The sequence below is a fragment of the Lactuca serriola genome, chromosome 8 (assembly GCF_051521515.1).
Source record: "Lactuca serriola cultivar US96UC23 chromosome 8, Lser_US96UC23_V15, whole genome shotgun sequence".
In the NCBI taxonomy this organism is placed as follows: Eukaryota; Viridiplantae; Streptophyta; class Magnoliopsida; order Asterales; family Asteraceae; genus Lactuca; species Lactuca serriola.
Window position 1 is genome coordinate 32,823,388 of NC_136415.1, and position 14,423 is coordinate 32,837,810.

General features: G+C 41.4%; 1 long non-coding RNA gene across 13 annotated transcripts; it reads right to left on the reverse strand.

The window, feature by feature from the left end:
• Positions 1–551: 551 nt before the first annotated feature.
• Positions 552–12,532, reverse strand: LOC145070069 (uncharacterized). 13 transcript variants are annotated; one of them, XR_013689813.1, is made up of 9 exons: positions 11,031–12,532; positions 10,623–10,968; positions 10,115–10,172; positions 9,205–9,322; positions 8,913–9,135; positions 8,705–8,786; positions 7,840–7,948; positions 5,123–7,283; positions 552–728 (listed from the first exon to the last, which is right to left on the reverse strand). It is a non-coding gene; the product is annotated as an uncharacterized LOC145070069 (long non-coding RNA). The 13 variants fall into 13 exon arrangements; XR_013689808.1 differs by adding an exon at positions 9,468–9,527 and having other exon boundaries at positions 8,705–9,135; XR_013689812.1 differs by having other exon boundaries at positions 7,840–7,924; positions 8,705–9,135.
• Positions 12,533–14,423: the final 1,891 nt, after the last annotated feature.

Sequence of the window (14,423 nt, forward strand, 5' to 3'; positions counted from 1 at the left end):
TATAACTGATTTTTCCTGAAAAGAAAAATCGAATTGATTCGTAAGGATAGCTACTCGATTCGTTAAGTGTCTTTTATCATGTTTTTTTAACTCGGGCTATTCCATAATATTTGATTTCATTATCAGAATATTTTTCACTCAGAGTTATATCATTTTCGCGAAAAACATTAATCGCGAGAAGTTATAAATATAACCTATGGGTAACTTTGAACGCATTTTAAACCTAGTATAGTTTTTGTTTTGAGAATTTTGATTATAACTAGGTGAGTGACCCCGCGTTGCGCGGTCAGATGTCAGATGATTTGTTCGATTTATTCTCTGTAAATATTGTTTCATGATCTATTTATTTATACTTTGAACACGACATTAGGTTAAATAGGGTGTGTGGAAAATTCCTCGAGATTGTGTGTGCTCCAGATTGTGTGTGGAACATTGAGGAGATCCGAAAGTGGAAAATCTGTATACAGTATATTATCTATCAATTCTGTTTGGTATTTTTCAAATTTAACCAAAATGTCCTTTTGTAACGACCCAAAAATCACAACTAAAAATTTCTTTAAAAACATTACTAAATCATATTTATAAAAACTATATCATAAGTCATAACATAATTTTCGAGTATTAATTCAAAACATATCATCATTATCAGAGTCAAACATTCCCAGGCTAACTGTCTATGGTGTGTGCACTGCAATCTTCCCGAGCTCCTCCTTTGAAACACTGAGTACCTGAAACCAAAACTAAAAACCGTAAGCACGAAGCTTAGTGAGCTCCCCCAACCTACCACATACCAAGAACCAAAAAGACTGAGCTGAGGGGAAGCCCTATGACTCACTGAAACGACGGCAGGAGACCATACAATAACATATAAAGCACATACTGGGCCTTGCCCACTGCATCGGACCGAAGTCCGGATACTGACTGGTACCTTGTCCCCTACATCGGACCGAAGTCCGGACTAACTGGGACCTTGTCCCCTGCATCGGACCGAAGTCCGGACTAACTGGGGCCTTGCCCCCTGCATCGGACCGAAGTCCGGACTAACTGGGACCTTGTCCCCTACATCGGACCGAAGTCCGGACTAACTGGGGCCTTGCCCCCTGCATCAGACCGAAGTCTGGAACTAACTGAACAGAACATAACATAAACATATCAACTAGCATGAACACACATATACTGCATACTACATCGGGCCGTAGCCCGGAACACATAACACATAAATCTTGTCTGAGCCACAAAGGCATCAAACATACTAACTACTGCATCGGATCAAAATCCGGAAACTACTACTAGCTAAACGGGTCGGCATTGTGGCCTTAGACCCGTTCCTACTGGAAGGAAACTCACCTGAGACTGTTGAACTGATGCTGCTAATCCTTTTGACTGCTACCTGACCTCTGACTCCGAACTGCTGCTCCACTAGCTCCTCGATCTTCAAATGTCAACTAGGTCAACTCTGGTCAAGGTCAAAATCCTGGTCAAAGTCAACCTTCCAGGTCAACCCTACTCACCGAGTCCACCTAATAACTCGTTGAGTTCATATGCTCAGGGTCTTTCTATTAGAGACTCGACTCGCCGAGTCAGTCCATGACTCGTCGAGTCAACTATTCCCGTGTCCTGACCTGTCCAACTCGCTGAGTCTCCACCCGACTCACTGATTCGAGTTTCAACTCGAAGGGTTTGGGGTTTCGTGACCTGACTCGCCGATTCCAAGAATAGACTCGCCGAGCCCAAGGCAATCTTCAACCAACTCGTCGAGTTGTTCTTCCAACTCGCCGAGTTCATGCCTAACTTCATCCGACTTGACGAGCTGTTCATCCCACTCGTCGAGTTCCTCCTCATCTTCAAGCTACTTGCTGAGTCCACTCGAAGGACTCGCCGAGTCCAATCAGATCTACATACATGCAGAGGACTTTAGAGTCATGCATGGACTCCAAACTGTAGATCCACTCTTCTAAAGCCTATTCCTTACGTAAAGTGGCAAACTTTACGTGTAGCTAACGAGATATAGGCTCAAATCATTATAAACTAGGGTTTGAGACAAAGGGGATCAACAATCAACCCATAGACTGATTCTTTATGATTCTCTAGGCCAAGATACACATAGATCTGAAGTAGCAACTTCAGATCTGGGCTTCTAACTCGGAATAGCTCATAAACTTGTCCCAAAAGTCCCAAATCCCAAGATAAAGGTTGATCTATATGCAAAAGAGGGAAGGTAGCGACTCATTACCTTCAAATGCTCTGGAAGACCTCACAAACTCTGGATCTACTGCCAATTCTTGAATCCCCAGTGAGTGCCTTCTTCCTTCTTCCTTCAAATCACCCAAAATGGCAAGAAAGCTTGAATGAGCAACAATGGAGGCTTAGGGTTTCTGGTTCTGGACTATAGGGCCGCAAATGAGCCCTAGGAAAGAGAATAAGATGCTTAAATACGGTACCAAGTGCCAAAATTAGGGTTTCCTCGTTCAGACCCAACTCGCCGAGTTCACGAGCCGACTCGCCGAGTTGGTCACTTACTCGATCCCCCGGATCCCGCTCCGACTCGTCGAGTTCCTCCCCGGGCTCGACGAGTCCACTCCTTGACTTAGGGTTTCTTTCTTTTTCTTGGCCTTTCTGATCTTGGGTGTTACAACTCTCCCCCACTTAAACTAAACTTCGTCCTCGAAGTTTGCTATGGCCAACTGTCGTGCGAACTGCCTCCAACTCTCTGTCTGGGAAAGCTAACACCCTTTTGTCCCTCACTCCAGCCACTCACAGCGCTGGTCACTACTGTTGGTACATACTGAATTCTTCTCTTTTCCATAATTTCCCCAACGTTACTTCCTCTAATTGAAAATTATGTTACCCCTCAACCGCCTACCGGATGCACTGAGACCACCCTGGTCCAACTATTCTGTCAATATCTGAGTTACCGGACTCCCACCAGGCACTACACTCCATCGCAATCTCCTAGTCGCTCCCAGCGACTCCGGAAGATACTTCGACTATCTATAATTGTTCTATCCATTCTGTCATCCATGCTGAATCGATGCCGCTGGAACCAGCCTGCTTATCTCTCACCTGATTACTCAACTCCTACTAACTCGAGCCTTTCATCCGGAAAGAAAAGCTACCTGCCTAGCTATCCTTACATATCACTTATACTTGGCAGAAGGGCTCAACTGATCCTGCTGAGAGGGATTTGTCGTTTCCAAACCAACCAACTATATTGTCAGCACTTTCATTCAACCACAAATACTAATACTGTCCAAAACTCTGAAACCATCCAAACACTGAACTGTCTGCAATACTGAACATGCCTGAAACTCTAAACTGCCTGAAACACTGAGCTGCCCGAAACACTGAACTACCTGATACACTGATCTGACTGAAACACTGAGTTCCAACTCAACTGTGGAGTCAAAGGACTCCTTACTTAGTCGCTCCCCTGACTTCTGAACGAAATCTTTCTCTGGAACTAGTTTCCACTAGTTATCCTGTCACTGTGGCTCTAACAACCTCCCGATCCACCGATCAGGTCCTTACGTCACATCCTGACATCATCAATTCCACAACTAACAATATGATGGCTCCCAGACTGACAGTAGCCCTTAACATACCCGAACCCCAATGGTCCACTGCTACTCTGATCTCATAACTGTGGCGACGATCTACTGACAAATCGCCGACTTAACCATAACTGAACCATTTGGGAAATCCAGAATCTAACTCGTGGATTCCTATATCCTCACTACTGCACCCGAACTGGTGGGTACTACTGCTTTCCCGCGTCCAACAACGCGCTCATGCTGCCTACCAATCTGATAAAGGCTACGGCTACGCTCGCGGACTTACAACTCTCTAATACTATCTGGCTGCTAGTGAATGCTACGGCTACCCCCGCAGACTTACAACACCACTACTACTATCTTTCTGCTAGTGAATGCTACGGCTACCCCCGCAGACTTACAACACTCTACTACTATCTAACTGCTAGTGAATGCTACGGCTACCCCCGTAGATTTACAACACCACTACTACTATTATCTGAGGACATCCTGACTATCCCTAGTCCTGCTAGTGATTCCTCATCCTGATTTCTCAAAACCAGCCTTCAGTCTTTGAATACTGCATCATCCTCGACATCTTATATCCTTGATATACTTAGCGCTTCGTCGAGGAACTCTTCGGCTTGGTTCCCAAACCAACCGTCTACTAATCCGGATACAAGAAGCTATTGTTGGGAAGTTTCCAAACTCCCAACTCCTGAATCTACACAATCCTGCATGCTGACTCTGTCACTGGCTACTAATACGAAAACATCTCTTGTTAACCGTTCTCAGGATCCTCATTCCGACTCACTTGAGCCCTACAGGTGGTCCTCCAATCCTGGATTCCCAACCAGCTTCTAACCATCTCGATTACATGATTTAACTGTTGGGAAGGTCCTCGAACTCCCAATTCTGAACTTCTCAATCCATCAATCACTGTGCTACTATCATTTCTTCTCAGAGGCCGCACACTCATTCTGGGTCTACGTGGCTCTTATCCTTGTATACTCGAAGGGTTCTCCCCCACTTGGATTCGGCTAATTCCTTACTGCTCACTGGTCGAAAGGATTTCCAACCTTCCTTCCATTAAAAGGGCGATATGCTGTCCGCCGACGTTTACCCTTGCCAGCGCTCCAACTAACTCTTACCAGATCCGCACCCTTCTTGCTATCTGACTAAGCACCCTTCGGTCCTTAACTGTATTTGCTTTAGGGACTACATCCCGAGAACCTGCGTTTGGGGTGCACATCCCCAACCTACTTCCTTACTGACCGCTAGCTACTCCACTAAAAACTCTAGGTTATCACTACTGAAAATATAACTGATCATTACCTGACTAACGCCTTTCGCAAGTAGTAAGGCACTACTGCATCTTACACATACATGCTATAGTTACTGCATCCGAAGTAACCTGATCCAGAGGGGACGACCTCCAATTCACCATTCTAATTCCAAGGTATGTAGATGGCATAAAACTCAGTCACAAGCAGGTAGTATAATACCCCAACACTTAAGCTTATTGATAACAATGCAACAACATAACAATAATATCACAAATAATAGTTGACAGAAAAGTAAAAGATACATACCTCCATCACTCAGTGCTGCCCGAATCCCTGTTGAAATCTACCGGAAAACTCAGCTCCGAGCCGTGGGCGCCCTTGCCCGGCCTTGATGTCCGTTGGCGGCTCTCGAAGTCCCAGGGGCAGGAGCTGGCACCTGCCCTGCTGTATACAAACTCGGACAATGGGCCTTCTTGTGGCCCCTCTGACTGCAATGGAAACATAACGGATCAAGTCCCTGGGCGATGGTAACAACACAGTCTCTGCTAAAATGACCAATCTGGCCACACTTGAAACATCCAGCGGCTCTGATAGTTCCTCGTCCTCAAATCCGAACCCTTGGGCCTCTTACCCGAACCTGTGGCTACCTGAGTCTCATCCGTTTTCCTCTTCCTTTCCGACTCCCTGCCGGTCTCTCGCTCCTGTGTTACCCCATCGACACTGCCCGTCGACTGAACAACATCTGTCTGATCCTGGAGCTTCGCGATCAATCTATCAGTGATGCTCACGACCATGTCGGGCAGATCCTCGCGAATGGCTCGCGAAACTTCCTCAACTATCCAATCATGCAGAGGTCTCTCTTGGAGACAGGATGCCCCACCCACTCCTGTCTCCTGATAGCAAAAACTAGAAATGGGATCTCCCTCCCTGATAGATCCCCGAACTCCATAAGAATCGGGACCTAGACGAGCCCCAATCTGTCCTGAAATTATCCCGGCCTTAAAGGCCTCAAGATGACTGCCCATGAGCTCCACAATGGCCTCTCTAACCGAACCGAAAATCACTGGAGTCTGATCAATGATGTTGCGCATAATCTCTACGGAAATGAAATCCCTCATCTGATCATCAAGCTGCCCGGCTCCAAAGCCCGAGCCAGATCCCTCCTCGACGCCTGAACTGCTAACTGGTAGCTCGCGCAATGGCACCATGCTAAGAATATAACAATTCCTGATCAATTTACACACTACTGCTGCGGAATCTCTCACACACTCTACTAGTTCCCTGGTTTTTGCCTTGGCCCCTCTTGAATCGAGTACGGATCCTCTGTTTTTAGTAGTACGGGCCCATACTACCTTCCACATATATCCGTACTTTCCTCAAGAGTTACCTCAACTCCACCAAGTCCCCTTTACTCTTCTACTGATCTCTGCTACTCTCATCCTAGGCTTGCCCTAGGGAACCTCTGACTCTACCCAAACAGTCCTCAGCTGCTGAAGGCCTCCTTGTAATGCCAATTAGCCACCACCTGCTTACCATCACATGCAATGAGGCTCGGATAATCCTTCGAGTAAAAGTCTCGTCCCTACAACGGTTGGACTCAGACAAGAGCTGCGCAATAGGGCCAAATCCAGCACTTTGAGATTATTCAACCCTGATCACATGTGATGTGACGTATTCACCTAATGGCTAACTCCCATCACTCAGAGTCCCACAAAGCACAAAGCAAGCAGCATTTGGATAAAGGAAACATACTCAGGCAAAACTATTCTCATAACAAGAAACTGTACTAGCATACAATGCTAAGCTCATACTATCAGGCATAACCTACACATGCTATCCTACTACTGTCTACTCATTACTAGCATGAAATTCTTATCAAGTTGAAACACATAAAGCAGGCACATAAGGCATCATCCTAGATCCTTAGTCCTATTCTAGCATGCTATTCTACTGAAGCTGAAACTGAAACTGAAAATGAAACTGAAACTGATACTGATAATCATAACATAACTTGTATGGGTAAATTGGGAGTACTTACTTGAGCTCGGCTGATTGCATGCACCACACCCTTTTCTCTTTTCAAAACTCTTTTTGCTTTTTCTAAAACTCTTTTCTTTATACTTTTTCTAAAATTGTTTTCTTTTCTCAAAATCCTTTTGTAACCATGGTTTTTCTCTTGAAAACTCTATACCACTTCCTTAGTTTGAGTTCAGACACACTCGGGCGCCCGAATCCCTCAAACCAAGGCTCTGATACCAACTTGTAACGACCCAAAAATCACAACTAAAAATTTCTTTAAAAACATTACTAAATCATATTTATAAAAATTGTATCATAAGTCATAACATAATTTTCGAGTATTAATTCAAAACATATCATCATTATCAGAGTCAAACATTCCCAGGCTAACTGTCTATGGTGTGTGCACTGCAATCTTCCCGAGCTCCTCCTTTGAAAAACTGAGTACCTGAAACCAAAACTAAAAACCGTAAGCACGAAGCTTAGTGAGCTCCTCCAATCTACCACATACCATACAATAACATATAAAGCACATACTGAGCCTTGCCCACTGCATCGGACCGAAGTCCGGATACTGACAGGGACCTTGTCCCCTGCATCGGACCGAAGTCCGGACTAACTGGGACCTTGTCCCCTGCATCGGACCGAAGTCCGGACTAACTGGGGCCTTGCCCCCTGCATCGGACCGAAGTCCTGACTAACTGGGACCTTGTCCCCTGCATCGGACCGAAGTCCGGACTAACTGGGGCCTTGCCCCCTGCATCAGACCGAAGTCTGGAACTAACTGAACAGAACATAACATAAACATATCAACTAGCATGAACACACATATACTGCATACTATATCGGGCCGTAGCCCGAAACACATAACAGATAAATCTTGTCTGAGCCACAAAGGCATCAAACATACTAACTACTGCATCGGATCAAAATCCGGAAACTACTACTAGCTAAACAGGTCGGCATTGTGGCCTTAGACCCGTTCCTACTGGAAGGAAACTCACCTGAGACTGCTGAACTGATGCTGCTAATCCTTTTGACTGCTACCTGACCTCTGACTCCGAACTGCTGCTCCACTAGCTCCTCGATCTTCAAATGTCAACTAGGTCAACTCTGGTCAAGGTCAAAATCCTGGTCAAAGTCAACCTTCCAGGTCAACCCTACTCGCCGAGTCCACCTAATAACTCGTTGAGTTCATATGCTCAGGGTCTTTCTATTCGCGACTCGACTCGCCGAGTCAGTCCATGACTCGTCGAGTCAACTATTCCCGTGTCCTGACCTGTCCAACTCGCTGAGTCTCCACCCGACTCACTGATTCGAGTTTCAACTCGAAGGGTTTGGGGTTTCGTGACCTGACTCGCCGAGCCCAAGGCAATCTTCAACCAACTCGTCGAGTTGTTCTTCCAACTCGCCGAGTTCATGCCTAACTTCATCCGACTCGACGAGCTGTTCATCCCACTCGTCGAGTTCCTCCTCATCTTCAAGCTACTTGCTGAGTCCACTCGAAGGACTCGTCGAGTCCAATCAGATCTACATACATGCAGAGGACTTTAGAGTCATGCATGGACTCCAAACTGTAGATCCACTCTTCTAAAGCCTATTCCTTACGTAAAGTGGCAAACTTTACGTATAGCTAACGAGATATAGGCTCAAATCATTATAAACTAGGGTTTGAGACAAAGGGGCTCAACAATCAACCCATAGACTGATTCTTTATGATTCTCTAGGCCAAGATACACATAGATCTGAAGTAGCAACTTCAGATCTGGGCTTCTAACTCGGAATAGCTCATAAACTTGTCCTAAAAGTCCCAAATCCCAAGATAAAGGTTGATCTATATGCAAAAGAGGGAAGGTAGCGACTCATTACCTTCAAATGCTCTGGAAGACCTCACAAACTCTGGATCTACTGCCAATTCTTGAATCCCCAATGAGTGCCTTCTTCCTTCTTCCTTCAAATCACCCAAAATGGCAAGAAAGCTTGAATGAGCAACAATGGAGGCTTAGGGTTTCTGGTTCTGGACTATAGGGCCGCAAATGAGCCCTGGAAAAGAGAATAAGATGCTTAAATAGGGTACCAAGTCCCGAAATTACGGTTTCCTTGTTCAGACCCAACTCGCCGAGTTCACGAGCCGACTCGCCGAGTTGGTCACTTACTCGATCCCCCGGATCCCGCTCCGACTCGTCGAGTTCCTCCCCGGGCTCGACGAGTCCACTCCTTGACTTAGGGTTTCTTTCTTTTTCTTGGCCTTTCTGATCTTGGGTGTTACACCTTTACTCAAAAAATCACCTAATCACCTCCTAATAATAAAGATCCAATTACTGTCCATACCTTTTATGATCCACTTGACAAATTTAAAAAAAAATTACCAATATACAAATTGAATGTCTCCCAATTATACATTTGACTAAAATACCCCTTCATCCAAAATACAAACAAATTTGAACCTTCTTTATAAATATGATTTATGGAGCTTCCTTTTTTCCACTGCAGAGAGATCACCAAGATACAAACATAATACATTAAATTAAAACCATTTATAATCTTTGACAATCAAAGTGAACAAAATGGCTTCATATATCCCATTATCCACTTTAACAATACCTTTTTTCTATGAGTAAAACGAACTTACATGTGGAAAAACTATTGCAAACAGTAACAAAATAAAGAGTCTTAACGAAATCATAGTTACCTGAAAATTAAACCCAGTCAAATTAAAGGAATACCATATTGAAAATCTCATTGTATATTGTATTATTGTATATTCTCATTAAGCCTAAGAGCTCATTTTAATTTGGGGGTTAAGGATGTGATTTTAATACTATTTTTTTCCTTTAAAACAGAAATAGTTGTCATGTCGTGCTTATAGAATTATGAAAAACTTTTGTGTATTTGAGAAAGCTTCATCCCCTGCATATTAAAAAGGGAAAAAAGTTTGTTTATCACACAAACACCATATAAGAGAATATCATATTTGGTTCTTCTTCTTTTTTATTAATAAATTTGCAGACATTATTGACATGTATGTGACTTATGGTATGTTTACGAACGATTTCCCACTTGTTTTCATATAGGCGATAAAATCATAATGTCATTTAACAGATTATGAGAAAATAAAAGTACCCTTTCGATAAAATCATTTAATTAGGAACTCACAATTTTCAGTATTTTATCACTGTTGGAAAGATGTCCCACTTGTTTTCATAGGGGTGATCCATATACAAAGTTGTTTATTTATAATGGGTCAAAGAACCACCCGAATCACTATAGCAATCTTACCAGAACATGAATTTGGGTTGTCAGAAGAGTCATGAAGATCTATGTTTTTCTTCAAGATCTGAAAAGGGAATTTTATATAAATAGTTACAACCCATATAAATCAGAAAATCCATGAAGATCTATGGTTTTTCTTAAAGAACTGAAAAGGGAATTTTGTATAAATAGTTACAACCCAAAAAATATAAAACTTATCATATACTTATGTAGAAAAATGGAATCTTGCAAACATGAAGCCAAAAACTTTCCAAATAGAAATTTGAACAATTAAAACAATATAAAGTAATCTTTGAATATAACTGACCTACACCATATCCTAATTCTACAACAGAACATCCTTGTTGTTTCTCAAAAATTTGTTGTACAACAAAAGGTAGTAGTCTGCTTAATGATGTTTTGAAAGATACCAATGTAAGACAATGATAGTATGCTTAATTCATAACAATTTCAACAATAATCACCACAAAGATCAAAAAAATATACATAATAAAGGGTATATTTGGAAGATCACCTTGATCATATAGGTCATTGGTTTCAACTCTTTGCTGATGTGGACTAACTTCTGTTCCTCTTTAGTCAACCGCGTGGGAAGATTTAAATCGCCTGTTAACTCGACAACATAAAATTCCTTCTCCAGATATAAATCGAACAACAGCAGCTAGTATGAGAAAGAAGATCTCAGATGCAACAGGTAAAGCACATGATTTTCGAGGGGAAGTCTGTGGTCAACAGGCTGTACTGATAACAACATGGTGTTGGTGTGCAGGCTATGCGATAAACCCTAAAATCATTCGACGACCAGCACACTCGGCCACCTACTCATCGCCTTGCAGAAGCCCAAAAATTGAGAGCGGTGGCTGGAGAGAGTAAAGATGAGGTGTTGAATTGGGAAAGTCTAACACAAAAAGGGAAATAATACCTGGCGCGTTGATTAAATTTTTCTTGAACCCAGGATCAAAGCATGACTGAAAGTGAAATTGATACCCAATCCAAATATGAACAATAAAAACCCAATCCAAATATGAAATTTGTTAGGGTTACCTTTTCGACCAACCCAACAATCCTCGCCACCATACGTCACATGTTCATAACAAAAAATAGAAAATTGAAGTTGAAAGTTATAAGAAGGAAATCGAAAAAAAAAAAAACCCTCATTGTTCAGATACGGGAATCGACAACAGAAAAAAAAAAATCGAAGTTTAAAGGGTATTTCCTACCGTTCGATAACAGAAAAAAATCTATGGAATTTCTAATTAGATGAACAATAGAACAACTGTAAGTACATAATTAGTTAGTAAAATTTGAAATTGAAGGATCACTACCTTGATAGAAGGAATACGCGTATCAAGGTTACCATCCTAATTAGATGAACAACTGATCCAATTTGTAATACTGGTCCTCACATGGAAGAGTAAGAGGATCGATAAGTAGCTCCAAATCACATACAGTCTGAAGGTAGTCGGAAAACTGAGAAAACCAACCTAAGTTGGAGCCATAGAAAGCAAACAGAAGAACGACGGAAAGAAATTGGAAGAATCGGAAATAAACACACCCAAATCGGAAAAATTATGGACTTCATGACTAACCTACCTTACAGTGCAGCAACGTCGGCAACAAACAACAAAAGGAGCAGATGGAATTTAGGAGAGCGAGCAGAGTCGGTGAGAAATGATGGAGCGGTTGACTTTGATAGAAGAATTTGAGAAAATCAGAAAGAACGGTGAATGACGGTGCAACCGGAGATCTTCAGACTTGGAATACATTGCAGTCGGTGTTTCCCTCTAAACGCCCGAATGGAGACGTTTGGGGCTACAAGTCGTTGCAGACATAGTTCCGATCGGTGCCTTCGATCTCCGCACACCACCAATTGTCAGTTTGCAAGGTATCTGGGAATACCTATTTGATCGATTGCAAGTATGAAGACCCAAAGCGACAATTACAAGACCGTCCAGTACGGACATCCAAAACCCTAATGTCGTTGTCTATGACCACCTTAACAGTCGTAACATCCTCCACCACTAATGGTGCAGCGACAGACGCCAAGAGAAAGAGCTAATCGGAGATGCAAGCGTCAACATAAAGGATCAGGCAGTGGTTGTGGTGGAGGGAGGAAAGAGTAGAAGAAGAGAGGAGGGTCGATTTGTGAGGTGGTGGAAGGATCGTGAAGCAAACAGAACGATAACAGATAAACATCAAATACTGAGAGACCGACTACGATGACCAACACGTGAGTGAGTCGGTGTTGCAGTCTCTTGTAACCGGAGGCGATCACACGTAGCAATTGATGTCAGGAAGCCGATGACTCAGTAGCAGCAGAGGCAGTGTGAGATCTGATCGTCAAACTTTGGTTGAGTCACAACTTCGGTTATAGGCTCACGATAGACCCCGGGGTACACTCTAAAAGAAAACTCATATAGAATTGAATAAGAATTCACATGTAGCTAGATACTCGTATGTAATTGAATAAAAGTTCATGCGTTGCTAGGAACCTCGTATAGAATTGAAATAGGATTTATACGATGTTGTGACTCGTATGTAATTGAATAAATGCATATCGTATCTTTACGTATTTTATATAAACTGTTTATCATTAAAAGTTTATATGTTTTCTTATTTACATCAAGTTTATTTACATTGTTGTTAAAAATGACTAGATTAAGTTATAAACTTACAATCACTAATAAAACGTAAAGATCACTAGTTTTTTTTGTCTCAAAACGACCAAAAACTATAAATTTGTTATGTTTATAAATATTAATACTAATTTATTTGTTTATAAACGTAACGAGTAAAGAAAGTCGTTCAGATGTCAATTTCATATATTTTTTGCTTTACTTGACTTATACATTGCTTTGTTTTAGTTGGTTTCACAATGGGTGAAACCTGATTTTAGTCACAATACAGTCGTTTATATGCTGCCAATTTTTGTTAGAAACTTTTATTAAGTTTATGTAACAAACAAACCACAAATCTAATAAACTTTTTAGGTTAAAGTTTAAAAGATACAAACTCACATTTAGAATGATTTGAATTTAACAACAAGGAATAGTTTAGTAAAATTTTTAACTAAAGTTTAGGACACAATTGCACACAATTTTAGATACGTTAAACTCGGGATTCCTATGTGAGTGGTACTCTTCATCAACTAAGAAAACCAACTTAGTAAAGCCCTATGTAACTATAATTGTTAATCTTAAACAAGCGATGAAAGTTGTGTATAGATCTATACGGGTTGACACCCCCGTCTATGGTTGCTAGCTACACCCCTTGCCTGACGGGAGAAATCAGGCAATAAAATTCAGTGACGTCGATGAAGCATTAGTGGTGTTTTTCGCACGGCGCATTGTTGTGCTAGACAGAGGCTCGTAACTAGTCAAATAGATCGGTTATAGGCTCACGATAGACCCCAGGGTACACTCTAAAAGAAAACTCATATAGAATTGAATAAGAATTCACATGTAGCTAGATACTCGTATGTAATTGAATAAAAGTTCATGCGTTGCTAGGAACCTCGTATAGAATTGAAATAGGATTTATACGATGTTGTGACTCGTATGTAATTGAATAAATGCATATCGTATCTTTACGTATTTTATATAAACTGTTTATCATTAAAAGTTTATATGTTTTCTTATTTACATCAAGTTTATTTACATTGTTGTTAAAAATGACTAGATTAAGTTATAAACTTACAATCACTAATAAAACGTAAAGATCACTAGTTTTTTTTGTCTCAAAACGACCAAAAACTATAAATTTGTTATGTTTATAAATATTAATACTAATTTATTTGTTTATAAACGTAACGAGTAAAGAAAGTCGTTCAGATGTCAATTTCATATATTTTTTGCTTTACTTGACTTATACATTGCTTTGTTTTAGTTGGTTTCACAATGGGTGAAACCTGATTTTAGTCACAATACAGTCGTTTATATGCTGCCAATTTTTGTTAGAAACTTTTATTAAGTTTATGTAACAAACAAACCACAAATCTAATAAACTTTTTAGGTTAAAGTTTAAAAGATACAAACTCACATTTAGAATGATTTGAATTTAACAACAAGGAATAGTTTAGTAAAATTTTTAACTAAAGTTTAGGACACAATTGCACACAATTTTAGATATGTTAAACTCGGGATTCCTATGTGAGTGGTACTCTTCATCAACTAAGAAAACCAACTTAGTAAAGCCCTATGTAACTATAATTGTTAATCTTGAACAAGCGATGAAAGTTGTGTATAGATCTATACGGGTTGACACCCCCGTCTATGGTTGCTAGCTACACCCCTTGCCTGACGGGAGAAATCAGGCA